Raw genomic sequence first — 21,252 nt, 5'->3', positions numbered from 1 at the left:
AAGGTCATCAAGTCCAGCCCCCTGCTCTAGGCAGGACCAATTCCAACTAAATCAACCTGGCCAGGGCTTTGTCAAGCCGAGACTTAAACACCTCTAGGGATGGAGACTCCACTACTTCCCTAGGTAACCCATTCCAGTGCTTCACCACCCTCCTAGTGAAATAGTTTTTCCTAATATCCAACCTGGACCTCTCCCACCACAACTTGAGACCATTGCTCCTTGTTCTGCCATCTGTCACTACTCAGAACAGCCTCTCTCCATCCTCTTTGGAACCTCCCTTCAGGAAGTTGAAGGCTGCTATCAAATCCCCCCTCACTCTTCGCTTTTGCAGACTCAACAGACCTAAGTCCCTCAGCCTCTCCTCATAAGTCATATGCTCCAGCCCCCTAATCATTTTGGTTGCCCTCCTCTGGACCCTCTCCAATGCGTCCACATCCTTTTTGTAGTGGGGGGCCCAGAACTGGACACAATACTCCAGATGCGGCCTCACCAAAGCCGAATAAAGGGGAATGATGACATCTCTGGATCTGCTGGCAATGCTCCTCTTAATGCAACCTAATATGCCATTAGCCTTCTTGGCTACAAGGGCACACTGTTGACTCATATCTAGCTTCTCATCCACTGTAACCCCCAGGTCCTTTTCTGCAGAACTACTACTTAACCGGTTGGTCCCCAGCTTGTAACTATGCTTGGGATTCTTCCGTCCCAAGTGCAGGACTCTACACTTGTCCTTGTTGAACCTCATCAGATTTCTTGTGGCCCAATCCTCCAATTTGTCTAAGTCATTCTGTACCCTATCTCTGCCCTTAAGCGTATCTACCTCTCCCCCCAGCTTAGTGTCATCCGCAAACTTGCTGAGGGTGCAATCCACCCCCTCATCCAGATCATTAATAAAGATATTGAACAAAACCGGTCCTAGAACTGAACCTTGGGGCACTCTGCTAGAAACCCACCGCCATCCTGACATCGAGCCATTGATCACTACCCGTTGGGCCCGGCCTTCTAGCCATCTTTCTATCCATCTTACCGTCCATTTATCCAACCCACAATCCCTTAACTTGCTGGCAAGAATATTGTGGGAGACCGTATCAAAAGCCTTGCTAAAGTCAAGGTATATAACATCCACTGACTTCCCCATGTCCACTGAGCCAGTTACCTCATCATAGAATCTAATCAGATTGGTCAGGCACGACTTGCCCTTTGTGAATCCATGCTGACTATTCCTAATTACTTTCCTCTCATCCAAGTGCCTCAATATGGATTCCTTAAGGATCCCTTCCATGATTTTTCCAGGAACCGAGGTAACACTGACCGGCCTATAGTTCCCTGGATCATCCTTCTTCTCTTTTTTGAAGATGGGCACTACATTTGCCTTTTTCCAGTCATCTGGGATTTCTCCCGATCTCCACGACTTTTCAAAGATAATAGCCAAAGGCTCCACAATGACATTTGCCAACTCCCTCAGTACCCTCGGACGCACTAAGTCTGGACCCACAGATTTGTGTATGTTTAGCTTTTCTAAATAGTTCCTAACCTGTTCTTTACCCACCACGGGCTGTCCATCTTCATCCCATCTTGCGCCACTTAGCGCAGAAGTCCAGGAGCCAACCTTGTCCGTGAATACAGAGGCAAAGAAAGCATTGAGTACTTCAGCTTTCCCCACATCATCTGTCACTAGGTTACCTCCTTCATCCATTAGGGGCCGCACACCCTCTCTGATCACCTTCTTCTTGTTAACATGCCTGTAGAAACTTTTCTTGTTATCCTTCGCATCCTTAGCCAGTCGCAATTCCATTTGCACTTTCGCCTTCCTGATAACCCCCCGGCATTCTCGAGCTATACCTTTTAACTCCTCCCTCGTCATTTGTCCAAGTTTCCACTTTTTGTAAGCTTCCTTTTTGTGCTTAAGTTCACCAAGGATTTCCTCTGTAAGCCAATCCGGTCTCCTACCATGTTTGCCTCTCTTGCTACGCGTCGGGATGGTTTCTTTCTGTGCCTTCAATAAGGCTTCTTTAAAATACTGCCAGCTGTCCTGGACTCCTTTCCCCTTCATGTTAACATCCCAGGGGATTCTGCCCATCAGATCTCGGAGGGAGTCAAAAATCTGCTTTTTTGAAGTCCAAGGTGTGTATTTTAATACTCTCTTCTCTTCCTTTGGTCAGGATCCTGAAATCTACCATCTCATGATCATTGCTTCCCAGGTTGTCACCCACCTCTACTTCCCCTATTAGTTCCTCCCTGTTTGTGAGCAGAAGGTCAAGCTGCGCACGGCCCCTGGTCGGATCCTTCAGCACCTGTGTCAAGAAGTTATCCCTAACATTCTCCAAAAACTTCCTGGATTGCCTGTGTACTGCCGTATAGGTTTCCCAGCAGATGTCAGGGTGATTAAAGTCCCCCACGAGAACCAGGGCCTGCGATCTGGAAGCTTCGCTCAGTTGTCCGAAGAAAGCCTCATCTACCTCATCCACCTGATTCGGTGGCCTGTAGCAAACACCAACCACAACATCAATGCTGTTGTTTGCTCCTTTAAACTTAACCCATAGACTCTCAACAGGTTTTTCTCCCTCTTTATACTGGAGTTCAGAGCAATCGTAGTGCTCTCTTACATATAGTGTAACTCCTCCTCCTTTTCTCCCCTGCCTGTTGTTCCTGAACAGTCTATACCCTTCAATGACAGCGCTCCAGTCATGTGAGTCATCCCACCAAGTCTCTGTTATCCCAATTAAATCATACTTCTTGGTCTGGGCCAGGGCCTCCAGTTCTTCCTGTTTGTTGCCCAGGCTTCTCGCATTAGTGTACAAACACTTCAGGTAACCAGTTGATCGTCCTATCTTCTCCATTCGAAACATGGGTTCTCCTTTCTTGACCCTTCCTCTCTGCATTTCTTCCCGGTATCCGACTTTCGCACTCCCCTCAAGGTTTTGGTCACCGTCCCCCGACAAACCTAGTTTAAAGCCCTCCTCACTAGGTTTGCAAGCCTGCCCGCGAAGATGCTCCTTCCTCTCTTCATTAGGTGGATCCCATCTCTTCCTAACAATCCTTGCGCCCGGAACAGAGTCCCATGGTCGAAGAAACCAAAGCCCTCTCTGCAACACCATCTGCACAAACACGCATTTACGTCCTCAATTCGACGATCCCTGCCCAGCCCTTTCCCTTCAACAGGGAGGATGGAGGAGAATACCACTTGCACTCCAAAATCTTGGATCCTTCTTCCTAGCGCTACATAATCCGCAGTAAAACGCTCAAGATCATTCTTGGCCGTATCATTAGTTCCCACGTGGAGAAGCAGGAAGGGGTAGCGATCCGAAGGTTTGATCAGCTTGGTAAGCCTCTCAGTGACATCCTGAATGCGAGCTCCCGGTAAGCAGCACACCTCTCGAGATTCCAGGTCCGGACGGCAGAGGGATGGCTCAGTCCCTCTTAGGAGGGAGTCCCTGACCACCACCACCCGTCATTTCCTTTTGGGGGTGGTGGCCATGGAACCCCCATCCATAGGACTACACATCCCATGCCTTCCAGTAGATGGTGTTCCCTTCTGGTTTCTTCCTTGTGAGGTCCCTTCCAGAGCTTTCAGCACTGCAGAGCCTGTGGAGAGAGCTTGAAAGCGATTGCTTACCTCTATAGCATCGGATTGGGTCAGGGCAGAGGCAAATAAGGGCACGTGGGGGTCAGAGGAGGCAGCAGAGGAGAGGGGGAGAGAGAGAGAGAGAGAGAGGAAAAACACACACACACACCCACCCCCCAAAGGGACGCGGAGCGGAAAAGAGGCACAGAGGAGAAGGAGATGGGGGGGAAGGAGCCTGAAGCTGGGAAGGGCGTTGAGGACCACAAACACCTTGAAGGAACCCCAGGAGCGCAAAGAGTCTGGTGAGAAGGGGGAAGGAAGCGACCCAGGGCAGTGAGGGTGAGGGTCACACAAATTCATTTAACATTTTAGGGGGTCGTGGTATCACAAAGTTTGAGAACCCCGGCCTACTGGAAACAGTCTGATTAACCAATCTTACAGAAAGTGTTCTTATTTTAGCAAGATTTTTCTCCTATTTCCCCCCACACTAACATCAAATATCCTTCTGCTTATGGGATACTTTCTTAGGTGAATCTATTTCAAGCTTGATTGTAAGTCTCACTTTGACAGCAGTTGCTTGGCAACAAAATCAGCAGTCCTGTCCCTAGCACCAATGGTAGCTGTATTTCTCAAGGAAGTGATTTTTGATGGAATTGAGCTGTTTCCAAACCACTGTATTGTTTCACTTTAGTGAGCACATGAGGTTTGTATTTACTAAAAGTATTTTTGTATTATTTTGGTTTCTACAGAATGCCTTTATAATTTTGGTTTCAGAACTGTTGCAAATTTCTTTTCAGCTTCAGATTTCCTTAGAAACTGAAAAAGGATACCTGAAAGGTTCTACCAAGAGCTTTTTAATACCTAGAGTTAATGGGGGAATGCATGCACTTAATCAAGTAAGAGTAAACAATCCATTTCCAGGATTTCTGGTGGTGTGTGAAAGCATAAAAGCTTATCCTCCAAAAGAGAGAAGATGTCTCTTCTCCTGGATAGTATAATCTTAAATCCATTTAACAGGAGATACCACTTTACCAGATGGCAGCAAAGCTTTAAGGGACAAGTTATTTATAAATGGAGGAACACTAAATAAGGTTACCTCAACTGCTCTCCAGACAGGAAAAAGCACCAAAGCGTGCACCATTAATATCTCCATTGCAAATAAAGTATGCTTGCTTTCCCATAGGATATTGGATATAACAACATCTTCCAGCTAAATCAACATTCTTATTCTATATGTAGTAAAATACTAACACACTATATAAATATACAGGCAGTTCCCGGGTTACGTACAAGATAGGGACTGTAGGTTTGTTCTTAAGTTGAATCTGTATGTAAGTCGGAACTGGCGTCAGCCGCTGCTGAAACTGATCAGTTTCAACCACGGCTGAATCTGGATGCCAGTTCTGACTTACATACAGATTCAACTTAAGAAACCCAGGCGTCCCCAAGTCAGCTGCTGCTGAAACTGATCAGCGGCTGATTCCAGGAAGCCTGGGGCAGACCAGGGGGACAGGAGCAAAGCCGCGGAGCACGCCCGCAGCGGGACAGCCCAAGCGCACCTGGGCTGTCCCGCTGCGGGCGTGCTCCAAGGCTTTGCTCCCCGTCTCCCTGCAGACCAGGGAGACGGAGAGCAAAGCCGCAGAGCACTGCTGCCTCCTCTGACCCCCACGTGCCCTTATTTGCCTCTGCCCCGACCCAATCCGATGCTATCGAGGTAAGCAATTGCTTTCAAGCCCCTGCCAGATAAAACACTTTAATTTTTTGCTTTACCATCTGGAAGAGCAGAAGATCTCTATTTGGTTGATATCTTTATGCACATGTTATTATACATTAACTGTATATGTTTCTCAGGATTATAGGTATAACAGAATGGTGGATAAGTGAATAAAGAAATGTAATTCCTTAGCCATCTCTTAGGACCTTAACACTTTATTTGCTGTCATTTCATTATTTAGCTGGGCCCCACTACATTTTAAGACTGCACTAACATAATTTTAAGTATAAAAAGCCAGTATATGTGGCCAAGTTTCCTGCCATCCCAATTATAGTCTTCTGGTTCTGACAGCTTTACTACCTGAATGCACCACTGCAATTCTGCCCACTGCCATATCCAAACTTCAGCAGCTAAGTGATCTTGTCATGCAATATCTTGCAGGTTCTCTCAATTAATTCCCCTCTCCCATTCGGCCACAAGAGAGCCACAGAGCACTGGTATGGTAATAGCAGGGTGGAGTATGTATGTGAACATGCTGCATCATTTTAAAAAAAGCAGGACATACAGAATGTCCACACAACATTTGCAGAAGCACTTTTTGTAAGACACAGTGATGGCAAAGTACTCAAATCAACACAGAGAATATGCCAGAAAAGCACTCCACGCAGACAGTAGAATTGTTTCGAGTGGTGTGGAGCCTCTAACAGTTTGGCTCTTGTGCTGAGATGGAAGAGCCCTCAGCAATCCACTGTGATTTGTTTGTGAAGCATTTTACAGCTAAGATTGCTCACATCCAGTCCAACTTGGATTCTGGCTATCATGTAAGCAGAGTACGGAATGTATCAAGCACACCACCTAGTTTTTCTTCTGATCATTTTCAGCTTTTGAAGACCATGGATATGGACAAGCTGCTTGGAGAAGTGCAACCGACCACATGCTCGCTCGACACCTGCCCTTCATGGCTTATTAAATTAAGCTGGGAAGGGGATGACAGGTTGGGTCCAGGGGATTGTTAATCATAGAATACTAGGACTGGAAGGTACCTCAAGAGGTCATTGAGTCCAGTCCCCTGCCCTCATGGAAGGACCAAATACTGTCTAGACCATTCCTGATAGACATTTATTTAACCTACTCTTAAATATCTCCAGAGATGGAGATTCCACAACCTCCTTGGGCAATTTATTCCAGTGTCTGACTACCATGACAGTTAGGAACTTTTTCCTAATGTCCAACCTAAACCTCCCTTGCTGCAGTTCAAGCCCATTGCTTCTTGTTCTATTCCCAGAGGCCAAGATGAACAAGTTTTCTCCCTCCTCCTTATGACACCCTTTTAGATACCTGAAAACTGCTATCATGTCCCCCCTCAATCTTCTCTTTTCTAAACTAAACAAATCCAGTTCCTTCAGTCTTCCCTCAACAGGTCATGTTCTCTAGATCTTTAATCATTCTCGTTGCTCTTCTCTGGACCCTCTCCAATTTCTCCACATCTTTCTTGAAATGCGGTGCCCAGAACTGGACACAATACTCCAACTGAGGTCTAACCAGCGCAGAGTAGAGCGGAAAAATGACTTCTCGTGTCTTGCTCACAACATACCTGTTTATGCATCCCAGAATCATGTTTGCTTTCTTTGCAACAGCATCACACTGCTGACTCATTCAACTTGTGGTCCACTATAACCCCTAGATCCCTTTCTGCCATACTCCTTCCCAGACAGGGAAGGAATATAGCAGAATGCTTCTCTTAGATCTGGGATGGTTCCACTCACCGCGAAAGAGATGGTGGTAAAACTGTCTCTTAAAAAGCCTTCCCTAAACCCATGCAACTTGAATAACTATTGCCCAGTCACCAATATTCCCTGCCTGGGCAAGATACTCAAGTGAGAGGTTGCGTTGCAACCCTAAGATTTCTTGAAAGAAACAGATTATCTGGATGCATTTCAGTCTGGCTTCAGGCCTGTTTTTTAAATGGAAACCACCTTGGTCTCCCTGGTAGATGACCTACGCTGAGAGAGAGACAGGGGAAGCGCGTCACTATTGATTCTCTTGGACTTCTAGGCGGCTTTCAATACCATCAACCAGGATATCCTTCTGGAGCACCTGGCAGAGTTGGGTATTGGAGGCACTGCTTTGTGGTGGTTCCGGTCTTACTTATCGGGACGCTTTCAGAAGGTGGAGGAAGGGGGTTACTGCTTGACCCCATAGCGAATGTGTTATAGAGTCCCACAAGGTTTCCTCTTGTCCCTATGCTGTTTAACATCTACATGAAACCACTTGGAGAGATCATGAGGAAATTTGGAGGATGGTACCATCAATGTGCAGATGACATCCAATGCTATTTCTCTGTGACATCAGATCCAGACATGGAGGCTGTGATGGACTGGATGAGGTCAAATAAGAGGAAGCTGAATCCAGGTTAGACCGAGGTCCTGTGGATTCGGAAGCCATCTGACCAGGAATGTGCTGTTAGCCGTTCTAGACAGGGTCACACTCCTACTGAAGGAATGGGTGTGCAGCTTAGGAGTCTCCTTGGATCCTCTTCTTGCATTTGAGAATCAGATTTCTTCAGTGGCCATGAGTGCTTTTCCGCCAGCTGCTGTGCTCTTACTCCATTTAAAATGCAGAGGCTCTGCAATCAGCACGAGCCAGGACTCCTCAGTCCCGGCTCGCGCTATGACCAGCAGCCTCTGTTCGCGGTGGTCAGGGGATGATGCCAGAACAACCTCTGTTTACAGCAATCAGGGCAGAGGCTGCTGCCTGAGGAGCCCCTGCCTGTGGCCATTCCTGGCCGTGGCCATCCCTGGCCGCTGCGAACAGGAGCTGCCTGATATCAACAGCACTTGTCCATGGGGGGCCAGCTCCCTGCTGGGATCCCTGCAGACAGGGGCTGCTTTCCAACAGCATCCCCAAGCCTCCCGCCCACTGACTCTGAGAAAGCCAGTGGTGGGCAGGTGACACTCCCAAGGTGGTGCTGGGGGGAAAACCAGCTTTTAAGCCAGCTCTCCCCAGCACCTGCTCTTGTCCCCCAGTTTGCTGCCTTTCAGAGTCAGCAAGGGAGAGGCACCGCACACAGCACAGGGTGAGTGGAGACAATCTCCCGTTCACCCTGTGCTCCCTGTGGTGCTTCTGCTTTTGATATGTAGAAGAGCAGAAGTGTTTCAAAATCAGAAGTGTCGGCAGTGGGATTGACGCTGTCCCCTCATGCTGTTTCCCCGCTGTGTCTCTACCTCCCCTGGCTCCCACAGACACAGTGCTGCGGGGGAACTGGCTTATGAATTTTATGAGCACACTTATAATGATATCCCAAGAGCTTGAAGCCAGTGGTAGAAGAAAAGGGGCAGGCAATTCCACAGCAGCGGCTATGTGCCATTTCAATATTGCAATGTTCCCTGTAAACTTGGGCAACCACCCAGAAGACATTCAGGAGCCACCCAGCAGATTAGCAGAGTACCCACCATGCCCACAGCTGGCAGTCTGTGTTTCTAATGGTGATGCACATCCACACGTGCCTCGGTACACATAACAAAATTTATTCTGCACGTGGATGGAAAAAAAAATCTGAAGGAACATTGGTGCAGTTCATAAGAAATAATCAGTTTATACACTCCACTCTGCTATACCAAGTGCAGTCTCCAGCATCTCATCTGAGCTCAAAGACATAGAAAATAATTTCAGTTTATATCCCAGATGAGTCGCAGAATGAATGTGGCTATCAGCCACTTAAGGCTGCTGAGGAATTCGCTAAACATTCAGAATGTACAGAATGGGTAATATTGCAGTAACACTTGGAGAAACAGAACTCAACACAAATTCCATATTCATGCCAAGTTAACTTTAGCATTAGTGACAATTCTCAATTGGATAACACAAAAGGGAAAAAAACTGCACGGAAAATATAAGCACGTTTGTATATTGGCACCGTGACACCATAAAAGATATAATTTTCAAAGTGTGCTACAATGCACATGACAGATGTCTTTTATACTTAATCAGTTTTGCTACCAAAGCACAAATCACACAAAACAACAGTCCCAGAAACCTTCCCAGATACTTTGGTATTAGTAAGTCAACTCTGCAACCCAATCTTCTTGAACCGGGCTTTTGGAAAGTAAAGTGCATTTTATACAGATTTCTTATTTCAAAGTTAAAACATGTTTAAGTTACTGTGAAACCAATTCTCAGTATACTTTAGTAGTCTGCAAATATCCTAGGAATAGAGCAGAAACAGCATGAGGCATCATTCGATTCCCACAAGTAATTTATTAATTTATAAATAATTATATGCACAAATTATGATGGAACTGACAGCTTATCAAGAACTCAAAACAGCACCTTTTCACATTTGATAAGAGACAAAATTAGAATTTGGTTCTCCTAGCTAAAAATCAAATCAACATAATTTTGTGTCTTAGAATTCTTTTTAGCTCCCACCCCCTATCTCATGAGAGTCTCCTACTTTACATTTAAAAATAGACTTATTCTTCATTTAAAACCCGTATCTGCAACTCTCAGATATTAGAGTGAGAAAAGACCTATTAGCTCCTCTAAGGAATTCTCCTTCCAGTGCAGGGATATTCATTATAGCATTTCTTGTTGTAGCCATGTTGGACCCAAAATATTAGAAGCACAAGCTGGGTAAGAAACTTAAAAGATAAGATATTGTCTTTCACCAACAGAAGTTGGTTCAATAAAATATACTACCTCACCAACCTTGTCTCTCTATTAGTTACAATATATTTTGTGTTGTGATGTCCAAGCTAGATTTTAGAAGCCTGAGTGACGAAGCTGACAACAATTTTGAAAACTATTCCACATTCTGATAGATCCTACTAAAAGGGCATCCCCTTCCCTACTCCAGTACTCAACCTAAATTTTATTTTTTTAAAAACTATTATACTACTAACTTACATGCATTATCACATTTCCAAACAAACAAAATATGTATTTGCTTATTCCCTTGCTCAAAGTTTACCTTTTCAGATATTAACCTAGAACCAAAATACATCTGCTCCTGCACAGGGATGCTAGTATGAGAATTTTCAGAGTCTCTTCTCCCACAGCACAGGAGGCTGCCAGAATCCAGCCTTAAAGCACTGGGGAAGAGAAAGACATTGACTTGTCAACACAACCGCTGTGTTCCAAGCCTCGGAAGAGTGTACTGGCATGACTGGCCCCATTGCACTGGCAAACATTAGCTAAGATGCTATTTAAAAGGTGTTGCGAGTGATATTGTCAGGCACGTTTCTAAATGCCAAAGGTGTACACCAGCATAGTGCTTCCCTCCAGGGTGTTACGATACTGAAGGTGCTCCCCTGACTCCCAAGTGTTACAATATAGGCCACAGAGAAGCAACACTTAGAAAAACAAGTATGGAGTTTTGCTCAGCCACTATTCAAGTACAGAAACTCTACTGTAGACACGCTTAGGACTTCTAGCCTTTGGACACTGTGTAAGCTATTTCACCAGCCAAGGAAAAGACACAAACTCCACACCCATGTCCTTTAAGGCCTTTTCTTCAGGACACAGTGTATTGTTTCTTTTAAAGGACATAAAATGGAAAATAAAACAAAACACTAGTCACAATCTCCAGAGGCTTTCACTGACTCAACCAGTCAATGGGAATCAAGTTACATTCTTCACCTAAACCTTGCCTCCACTTCTTTAAATACCCTCTCTACCCATGTAATGGAAAGCGTTAAGAGATTCTTGCCTAATATGCGGTTATATTTTGTCACAGTCTATTAACAGTGTTGTTTACAAAAGTGATGTCTTCATTAGGGATGCTAAATATCAGTTAATTGAATAGTCAAGTAATCTCAAATTCTTATCGGTTGCTGAACTATTCTGTAGTGACCAGGGGGTGAGGCCAGCAGCCCCTGTACTCTGGCCCTACTCCTAAGGAGCTCCCTGCCACTCGAGGCTGCTACCTCTGTATCAGTGGCAGCAGCGTAGAGTGCCAGGCTGGAGCTGGTCTGCGAGGGGAGCTAGTTTAAAAACCAGCTCCCCTAGCGGACTGGCTGCCTGTTGCCCCATGCTGCTGCCTCTGATACAGAGGCAGCAGCACAGGGTGGCAGCAGTCCCTGTCTGGGGAGCTGGTCTGAGCTCCCAGGCCCAGTGCTAGCCGGAACTGAGCCAGGATGCCTGCCCACCTAGCTCCTAGAATCATAGAATACTAGGACTGGAAGGGACCTTGAGAGGTCATCGAGTCCAGTCTCCTGCCCCCATACACTTTACTAATGCACTTTAAATACAGAGCCACAGCAGCAGTAAGTCCCAGACCCGTCGCAATCCAGGACTGAGCCAGGCTGCTGGCCAGCCTGCTAAAAAAGTTACTGGCAGGCGGGGAGAGAAGGCGGAGGAGGAAATATGTGTAGTCTATAGCATTAACCTATAAAGTTTTGCTTATTGGTTAATCGCCTGCACTAATACATCCCTAGTCTTCATTTTATTCTTCAGGTTGCAAGTGCTGTCTCAATGTTCTGCAAAGGTGCATTAGAACACCACATATATGCACATTGAGGCTGGTCTGACATATTCAAGACATCCACCTGTTATCCACACAGGGATAAAATATCACACTGACAGCCAGCTACTGAGATCATGACCTATGAGAAAGCCAGAGGACAAATATCTGAGAGAGAATGTGATCAAACGGTTTTAAATTATGTAGGATGTCCCCACTAACTTTTACATTTGTATTTCTTTATAGTATTCACTAGCATAGATGCAATAAAGTTCCACGGTGTTGTGGAAGTAGCCAACCTGCAAACAATCTGAGCTGTGTCATCCCGATATTCTACATGTCATATAACTAAAAACTAATAAGCCATAAGTAGATGAGGCAGTCCTCTTTTGTATGCACAAAATTCCTATCAGCATATTCCCTGTGCAACAAAGCTTTTAAACCAGCTTTTGAACCTGTAAATAAAGTTGAATTGATATACAGGTCACAAGTGGCCTGCTGATGGGTTGGCAATAGCACTTCTCGCTTTTGTTACTCTAAGCTATATTGCATTAATTACCTAAAGTTCACTCTCCATCTCTTCTCTTATAGATTGTTTCTGAGGGTCACATTTTCATATTTTGAGACTGTTCAGTTACTGTGACTACAAACTGGTCAAAAGTCACCAAATTACACACACTTGTGGTATAAAGCATCACTGTTTTTATATTTTGAACATTATTTGTCAAATTCTCTTTTCATAATAAGTCCACTGATTAATAGAAAGGTGTATAACACCACAAATGGCTGTATTTAGTGGTGAAAATATAGTAACTCCAAAGAAATAGAGGGCTAGTGCCACCTAAACAGGGCAGGCTAGATATCAATAACTGTTTCCACATGCAGCCAGGTTCCACCACCTCCAAATTTCCATGACAGTACAACCTCTCCCCGAGTTACGAACGAGTTACAGACCAAACACTTGGCTGTAACTCGATTTGTTCGTAACTCAGACCCCATTGAGTTACTAGCGACCACGCTGTTTGTAAGCACGGGTGGCGTTCGTAACTCGGGGACCACCTTTACAATCGCTCCATGGGAGCTTTGGTCGTAAATGCGAATAGTCGTAACTCAACTGTTCGCAACTCAGGGTCCGGCTGTAATCCCATGGCTGCTTTCAGTAAGACACAAACCATCTTGTAACAAGCTACATAGGCCAGGAGGAAGAAGAACTCAATTACTGGTTAGGCAAAGCAGGCAAGACCATGAATGAGAAATGGAGATACCTGATTGGTGGATTGAAGGCATATATAGGTGGTATAGTGTCACTGATCAAACTAAATCAAAGCTCCATGCTACTCTGCAGCCAGACCAAAAGCAAAATGGGGTGGGGAGAGGAGGAAATCTACTCCTTTCAACTTTTTAGTTATGCACACTGCTAAATGCTATAGTAAGAGTTACCACATTGAAATGAACTTTATCAACGTTTGTGGAACTGACTCTTATGCACAGAATATGTTGGAGAAACAGCTCTCCCAAACAGAATTGTTAACCATGAAGATAAACTGCTAATTTGCTGTCTACTAGAAAAAATACATGCATCCCCATACCACAATTTATTCATTAAGTAATGTAATGTGCTCTTCGTTGTTACTATAAATGCATTTAAAATGGAGATATTCTATAACCAAAAGAAAAAAGCAATTAATAGCAGATTAGTACAGGATGCACCGCTATAAACTAGGACTCTCTGGTCCAGCAAAATCCGTGATCTGTCAGGACCATGGATATTCCAGGATAAGAGTACCAGTGTGCTGCAAGAGGGGTGGGGGCAAGTTGAGCTGAGCTGACAGGGGGAGGGGACAGGAGCTGGGAAGTGGCTACATTGCAGATGTGGGGAGGGAGAAGCCAGGATCTGAAACGAGGCTTACAGGATCTGCCAACAAAGGGTTCTGGGGTTGGCAGATCCCTGTCTAGACTGCCACGCTGTGCCGACAATCAGCTGATCAGCACAGCGCAGTGGCCATTTTTATTTAAATTAAGTGGCAATTATTTAAATCGCCGCTTCATTTCCCTTTTTCGAGTAAACTAATCTATATGGCTCAGTCGACGGAGCCATGTAGTTTAGACATACCCCTACGGATTGGAAGAAATATTCCTGGGGGTACATCCCCTTATCTAGATATCTGTCTAGTTTTATAAGACTAATATTTTGCATAACTTGTTTATATTCCAATTTATTTGATAATTATATGGTAAGAATAGGAAAGTAAGTATTTTTTTCCTGAAACAATGTGTTGTGATGTGACACTTTTGTATTTTACATCTGATTTTATAAGCAAGTAGTTTTTAAATGAAGTGAAACTTAGGGGTAGGAAAGACAAATCAGACTCCTAAAAGAGGTACAGTAGACAGGAAAGTTTGAAAAACACTGCTGTACAAGACTGGCAATAGAAGACAGTGGCATATAAAAATAAGCAAACAACTCTTGGAAACATAGGTCTGCAGAAGCAAAAAGTGGAACTGGAAAATGTATGCGTGATTTAAACACAATATGTTGAAAGCAAAATTCTTATGAGGTATTTAAAGAAATTTAGTCTTCTATGTGTAGTGTAGTGCTGTTTTCTTCTACTTCTTTATACTCTGTTCTTGGTGTCCTTTCTCCCCTTCTTCTGTCTGACTCTTCCAATTCCCTTATTTTCTCCTATTCCTCTAATTCCAAACCTCCAGCTCATTAACTGCACTGTATTTTGGCTGCTGTGCCTCCAAATGCAGTTTAGCAATTACTCCAACAAATTCAGATTTATGCTGTGTAATTGCAAGTAAAGTTCACTAAAAATAAGCCAGATCCCTATCTTTCAAGGGTACCTCATTCAGTATCTACAAGATAGAAAAGGAGCATAAGACACCACACTTTTTCAGAGTTGACGTTTTCTGGTTAGATCATTTCTTTGCTCATATGCAATGCAAACAAAATGCCAGGAGGCCAAAAGTAACACACATAATGAATAAATTATGTTTTTGTAACCTTAAAACTGACAAAAATTGAAAGACTTCTTGAAGTCCAGCAAAAGGTTCCATCTCAGTGAAAACTTTCAAGTTCCAAAACTAACTAATGAAAGACTAGATCCATTCAGTATAAATGTTACAGTATTTCTTTATAAATGGCAAGTGTATACAATTTATATATTATAATATATAAAGCTCATCCTCTATTTCTCGCCTTTGTGTTTGATTTTATTGAATTATTTTTTCCCCTCAAACTCATTTTAAGCAGACCCCTAGAAATTTTCAGCCCAAGTGATCTGTGAAAAGAAGAAACAACTAAAAGAGACCTCTTTAAACTGAAAATACCCTTGTAACCTTAGCTATCCACCTATTAATAGTACAACAGTATATTTAATATTACTCTACCAACTTCAGAGGCACCCACTCACTATTTCTCCAAGAGCTGTCTGGCATGGCAAGCTTCCATAGGGCAATTGCTACACGCTTCTCCATGGTCATAGCAGGTCTCATTTGGATTCTCTGATTCCTCAGAGCAGGGGCAAGTGATTTGCAAAGTTCTAAGAACGTGGCCTTATGCATTCAGAAGTTCTGCAGCCACTGCTGATCGTGCAGTCTCTGCATCACAATACGGTCACACCAACCAGTATGAGCTTGTCTCACAGCACCAGAAACAGCATTCCACTGTGTGCAGAGGATTGACTGGAGGCTATGCTAGCATCAGTGCCAGGCTTTGTATGAGTGACTCCATACCACACCGAGCTTCATCCTCATCCTGAAAGAGTGACATGCGTACATTCTTCAAATACTGCACCATTAGGTGCACCACAACACATACAACCATAATAATGATTTACGGAAAACTAGGCTCAATGCTTGCACTGCTACTGCATCTGCACAATCAACCAGGGCACAAAAAGGCACAAGTATACTGCCTCCCCTTTATCTCACACAAGGGAGGAAGAACTAGACGAATGCATTTTGGGAAGCTGGCAACATGAGCCTATAACCACTTTATGCACAGTTTTGGTCCCAATGGACACAGTGAGCATAGCCCAGAATATAATGCTGCCCACAGTGCTCCGCTTTCTGAGTCAATGGTACGCTCCCTAATGGGGACACACTACTTCAGACTACATTCAATTCTTCCTCACACTGAGGACACAGTTCTTCGATTTTGTATCATCGGTTGGTAAAAAATTCCTCCATATCTCATAGTATAGATGTGCCCTAAATAGTAGGCAGTAAGAATCTCACTTTCTAATTTTTAACATCTTTAGGACTATGGATGCCAATAATATTTTGAGGGTAAGTTATAGAAGTATAAATTTACTGAAAAATTAAATGGCACTCATGCAAATATGCAGTCATACTAAAAATAATTTACACAGAATATTAATGTTTTGTCCAGTATATGCCTCAGCATAAAGAATTTAAGAACAAATTGAGGGTGGCTATTATTATTTCCCAGGGATGTCTTATGACTAGCAAAGGGCAAATTTAGTGCAATACAGGCAGTCCCCGACTTACGCGGATCCGACTTATGTCGGATCCGCACTTACGAACAGGGCTCTCTCGCCCCGGAGGTCGGGGCGAGAAAGCCCCGTTCGTAAGCTGCTCCGGTGCCCCTGGTCTGCTGGAGACCGTCTCCAGCAGACCAGGGGCACCGGGCGGGTTCCCGCGCTTCTGAGGCTTTGCCAGAGCAAAGCCTCAGAGGCGCGGGACCCCCCCGCTGCTGCCGCTTCAGTCCGGGTGCCTGTGGTCTGCTGGAGACCGTCCCCAGCAGACCACAGGCACCCAGACTGAAGCGGCAGCAGCGGCGGTTCCCCGCGCCTCTGAGGCTTTGCTCCGGCAAAGCCTCAGAGGCGCAGGACCCCCCCCCCCCCGCGGCTGCGGCTTCAGTCCGGGTGCCTGTGGTCTGCTGGGCCAGAGCAAAGCCTCAGAGGCGCGGCACCCCGCTGCCGCTGCGGCTCTGCTCCCCGTGTCCCTGGTCTGCTGGGGGGGAGGGCGCAGCTAGTGTGCTTCCCCCCCCCCCCCCAGCAGACCAGGCTTTTGTTTTGGACTCTGGGGCAGAGCAGCTGGGGCGCTGCCGATTGGTCCTGCAGCGCCGCTCTGGGCACTACTGGACCAACCCGGCAGCACCTCAGCTGCTCTGCCCCAGGTCCTGATTCAGCCGCTGCTGGTCAGTTTCAGCAGCGGCTGAATCAGGACTCCTGGGGCAGAGCAGATGGGGTGCTGCTGGGTTGGTCCAGTAGCACCGAGGAGCGGCGCTACTGGAGCAACCCAGCAGCACCCCAGCTGCTCTGCCCCAGGCGTCCGCAAGTCAGCTTCTGGTGAAACTGACCAGCGCTGACTACAGGAAGCCCCAGGCTCTGCCCCGGGCTTCCTGGAATCAGCTGCTGATCAGTTTCAGCAGCAGCTGACTTGGGGACGCCTGGGGTTCTTAAGTTGATTCTGTATGTAAGTCAGAACTGGCGGTCAGTTTCAGCAGTGTCTGAATCTGGACGCCAGTTCCGACTTACATACAGGTTCAACTTAAGAACAAACCTACAGTCCCTATCTTGTACGTAACCCGGGGACTGCCTGTATACAAAAAGGGGTCAAAGGAAAACACTGGGAATTACAGATCAGACAGCCTAACTTCAATTCCTGGAAAGATATTGTTTAATTTTTTTTCAAATCAATTTATAAAAATCAAGAGAACAACAGGGTTAAGGAATAATCAACAATGATTTGTCAAGAACAAATCAGGTCCAATCATTCTAATTGCCTTCTTTGACAGAGTTACTTACCTAGTGCATTGGAGGAAGCAGTAGTTATGATATATCTTGATTTTAGTAAAGCTTTCCAGGAGGCATAATCCTGGATTTTCTCATAAGAAAACCAGAGATATAAAATCTAAATTAAACTAGTATATGGAGGGTGCACAACTAGTTCAAAAGCTGGATGCAAATTATCAGTGGTCCACTGTCAAACTGAGAGGACTTATCTAGTGGGGTCCCAAAATGGTCTTCCTGGGGAGCACAGAGTAAACTTACAAAATCTGCAAATGATGCATAGTTAAACAGATTGATGCAAGCAAATCAAATACACAACTACAAAATGGGAGTAACTGGTTAGGCAGCAAATCTGCAGAAGAGGATCCAGGGATCACAGTGGATCACAAATAGAACAGGAGTCAAAAATATGATGTAGTTGTGAAAAAGGCACATATGATTATAAAGTATAGTAACGGGTATGTTATACGTGAGACCTGGAATGCAATTATTATGCTATGCTCCGGTGAGTACTGGGGAGGCCTCAGCTGGAGTTCTGTGTTCAGTTTTGGGCTGCATCCTTTAAGAAAGATATAGACAAACTGAAGAGAGTCCAGGGGAGAGCAACAAAAATGAAACAAGATTTAGAAAACTTTACCTAATAGAAAGGGTAAAAAGAGCTGGGCATGTTTAGTCCCTAAGAAAAGATATGAGGTAGGACATAGCAGTCTTCAAACATGTTAAAGGCTGTTATAAAGATGACAGTGATCAATGTTTGCTATGTCCACTGAAGGCAGGACAAGAAATAATGGACTTCATCTTCTGCACTAAGGTTACATACCATACTGGGAAAAGCCTTCCAGCTACCAAGATAGTGAAGAACTGGAGCAGGTTATCAAGATTGTAGAGTATCAGAGGGGTAGTCGTGTTAGTCTGAATCTGCAAAAGCGGCGAGGAATCCTGTGGCACCTTATAGACTAACCGAAGCGTTGGAGCATAAGCTTTCGTGGGCAAAGACCCACTATAGATTGTAGTATCTCCCTCCCTGGAGGTTTAAGAATATCTTAGATAAAGACGTATCAAGGATGGTGTAGGTGTAGTGTACTCCTTCGTCAGTACAACGGAATAGACTAGATGACCTCTCAAGGTCCATCCCACGTCTAAATTTAAATGATTTCTAGGATCTCTTACACACAAGTTTGTACCTTCCTTGCTCCCTGACTCGTATTGCACTCTCACCTTTCTTTTCCCATCCAGTGGAAAATCAGCCCAACTTGTCAGTTTCAGCCCCACTGTACAACCGCTGTGAATTGAACATGATATATCTTTACACTAAATATTTAAAAGAATGAACATTGAACAAATAAAAGGTGTCAGGAAGTAAGCATACAAGGACAAAAATCCACCGCTGAGTTTGTGAATTTTTTGCCATGTTTTTGTTTTGTTAATTAAGCGAACCCGCAATAATTATCATAATTAGAAAACTCAAGTCAGGTTCTGTCTGGAGTCTGAGATACCTACACAGCAGCAACAACTCAGTGAAGATACAAACAAATACCTCTATTCTGAGCCCCTACTTCCTCCTACTACCCTTCTCTATAGCCCTACAAGCTGCTACAGCCAAGGAGCAGGTTTCAGCGGGCGTACACACATAAAATCCCAATCCTATCAGTAATGCTTTAGTGCATCCAGGAGCTAAACAAGGAAGACGCCCTCTCCCTCGGCTACACAGCGGTAATAAATGTCCCCGGACCGCGAAGACAAAGATACCTAATTTCACACCTTAATCCCCTTCTTAGGCTGCAGCTCTCCCCGCCCCACATCCCATCTCCCGCAGTTGTGCCGAATGACCAGCGTGGCGGGGAAGGAAGATGCCCCATCTGCTTGTCAGGCAGCGGCGCATCGCCCTCAGCGTCCGTGGGAAGAGTTTATCCGCCCGCTGGCAGGCAGCTCAGCCCGCCGCGCACCGAGGAGGACAGATGCCTTCTGCCGTGTTCGCCCGGCGCAGCCCCCCTCCAGCTGCAGGCAGCCCTAAGCACCCGGGCAGATGCCGGATACCGCCTCAGAGCCGCTGCCTTCCTGCAGGCGGCACGGACCCGAGAGAAAGTTGCTGCCGCCGCCGCTTGGCTTGAAGGCTCCGCAAACCGCCCAGCAGCGCCAGGAGCTACGGCCACGGCGCCTTCCTCCCGCAGCCCCCCACAAGAAAGTTGGAGGCACCCGCCCCGCTCCGGAGCCGCCGGGCAGCCCTCGGCGCGGCTCTCCGCTGCGCACCGGGGGGCGCCCCCAGCCCGCTGAGCCGAGCACCCGGCGCCAGAGCTCACCTGGTCTCCGCTCGGCGGGGCGCGAGGCTTTCACACGCCCCCCGGGGCCGCACCCCGCTCCGGCCTCTCCCCGTCCCCGAGCAGCGTCTCCATCTCGCAGCCGCGGACGGGAGGCAGGAGAGGTGAAGGGGAGCGCGCCTGGCGCACTGTCACCTCTGGCGGAGCCACCGCGGCGGCCGCTCGGCCACGCCCCCACGCCGCTCGGCCTATCGGAGCCGCCGGGGGCTCGCACGGGGCGGAACCTTTACGTCACCAGCCTCCCCCCGCGCGTGCCGGCGCAGGCTGCAAAGCACCTCTCCAGCCCAGCCGCTTCCTCCCACCCTGCTCCGGGGAGGGGCTCGCACTGGGCTGGGGCCTGCACGTCACAAGGCCCCCTCTCCCCAGGGTCCGTGCGGGCGCCCAATCGGCTCCCGCGGCTGGAGGGGCGCGCGAGTCCCGCGATACGAGCGCAGCGCCGCAGAGTGGCCGCGGAGCGAGCGGGCGGGGCGGGGCTTCTCGCAGAGGGGGGCGAACTTCGGGCCGCTGCTCTGCCCGCTGTAGACCCGGTAGCGCAGCGGCAGGGACGCGCCCGGGGTGCCGCTCGCCTGCCTGCCCCGGCCCTTCTCATCGCGTGTCCGTGACTTCGGGCTCGTTCCTTCACGTGCGCGGGGGGGGGGGGGGGGGTAGCTGCCATCAGGGGACCGCTGTGACTGCTCAGCCACACGCCTGGCACGTCTCCCGCCTAACTTCACGAAAAGTTCCCCAGTCTGCGCGGCCGCCAGGCTCCACGCGTGTGCCTTAGAGCCGCCGACATGCGGGGCGTGCGCTGCCTGCAGCGCGCCTGCCCTCGGCACAGACGGGGATGGGGTTTGCGGGATTTGTATAAACTCTTCCCCTCAGGCAAAAATAAAATTGGTGGCACTGTGGCCGGTGGGCAAAACAAGCCTGCTAGAGACGAAGCCGTATTGCACACAACAGTATTTCGCAGTCAGTGTATCAGCGTGTGGGCTGAGGACATGCTCTTGCCTTGATTTTTTATCTCAGAGGGGTAGCTGTGTCTGCAATCACAACGAGGAGTCCTGTGGCACCTTAACCACTAGGGCTAGACTGGCATGATTTTCCGGAAATGCTTTTAACGGAAAAGTTTTCTGTTAAAAGCATTTTCGGAACAGACCATCTAGAGTGGCACGGATGCTTTTCTGCAAAAGCACTTTTTGTGGAAAAGCATCCATGCCAATCTAGATGCACTTTTCCACAAAAAAGCCCCGATCGCCATTTTCACGATTGGGGCTTTTTTGCGGAAAACAAATCTGAGCTGTCTACACTGACCCTTTTGCGCAAAAGGACTTTTGCCTGGATGGGAGCAGCACAGTATTTCCGCAAGAAGCACTGATTTCTTACCGTAGGAAGTCAGTGCTTTTGCAGAAATTCAAGCGGCCAGTGTAGACAGCTGGCAAGTTTTCCGGAAAAGC

At 46.7% G+C, this 21,252-nt stretch overlaps 1 protein-coding gene across 4 annotated transcripts in view; it reads right to left on the bottom strand.

Moving 5' to 3' along the window:
* Positions 1-20,088, bottom strand: part of GALNT13 (polypeptide N-acetylgalactosaminyltransferase 13) — a 338,848-nt gene extending 318,760 nt beyond the window's left edge. For 2 of the 4 annotated variants that reach the window (XM_075933416.1, XM_075933417.1), the window contains exon 1: positions 19,802-20,085. The gene's annotated coding sequence lies outside the window, so the exon portion shown is untranslated. Of the gene's footprint in view, positions 1-19,801 lie in introns of all 4 variants that reach the window. The other 2 variants (XM_075933419.1, XM_075933418.1) reach the window with 2 other exon arrangements.
* Between the last annotated feature and the right edge of the window lie 1,164 nt (positions 20,089-21,252).

Source organism: Pelodiscus sinensis, chromosome 7, assembly GCF_049634645.1.
Source record: "Pelodiscus sinensis isolate JC-2024 chromosome 7, ASM4963464v1, whole genome shotgun sequence".
Lineage (NCBI taxonomy): Eukaryota > Metazoa > Chordata > Testudines > Trionychidae > Pelodiscus > Pelodiscus sinensis.
Note: the sequence above shows the minus strand (reverse complement) of the source record. Positions and strands in the feature narration are given on the sequence as shown.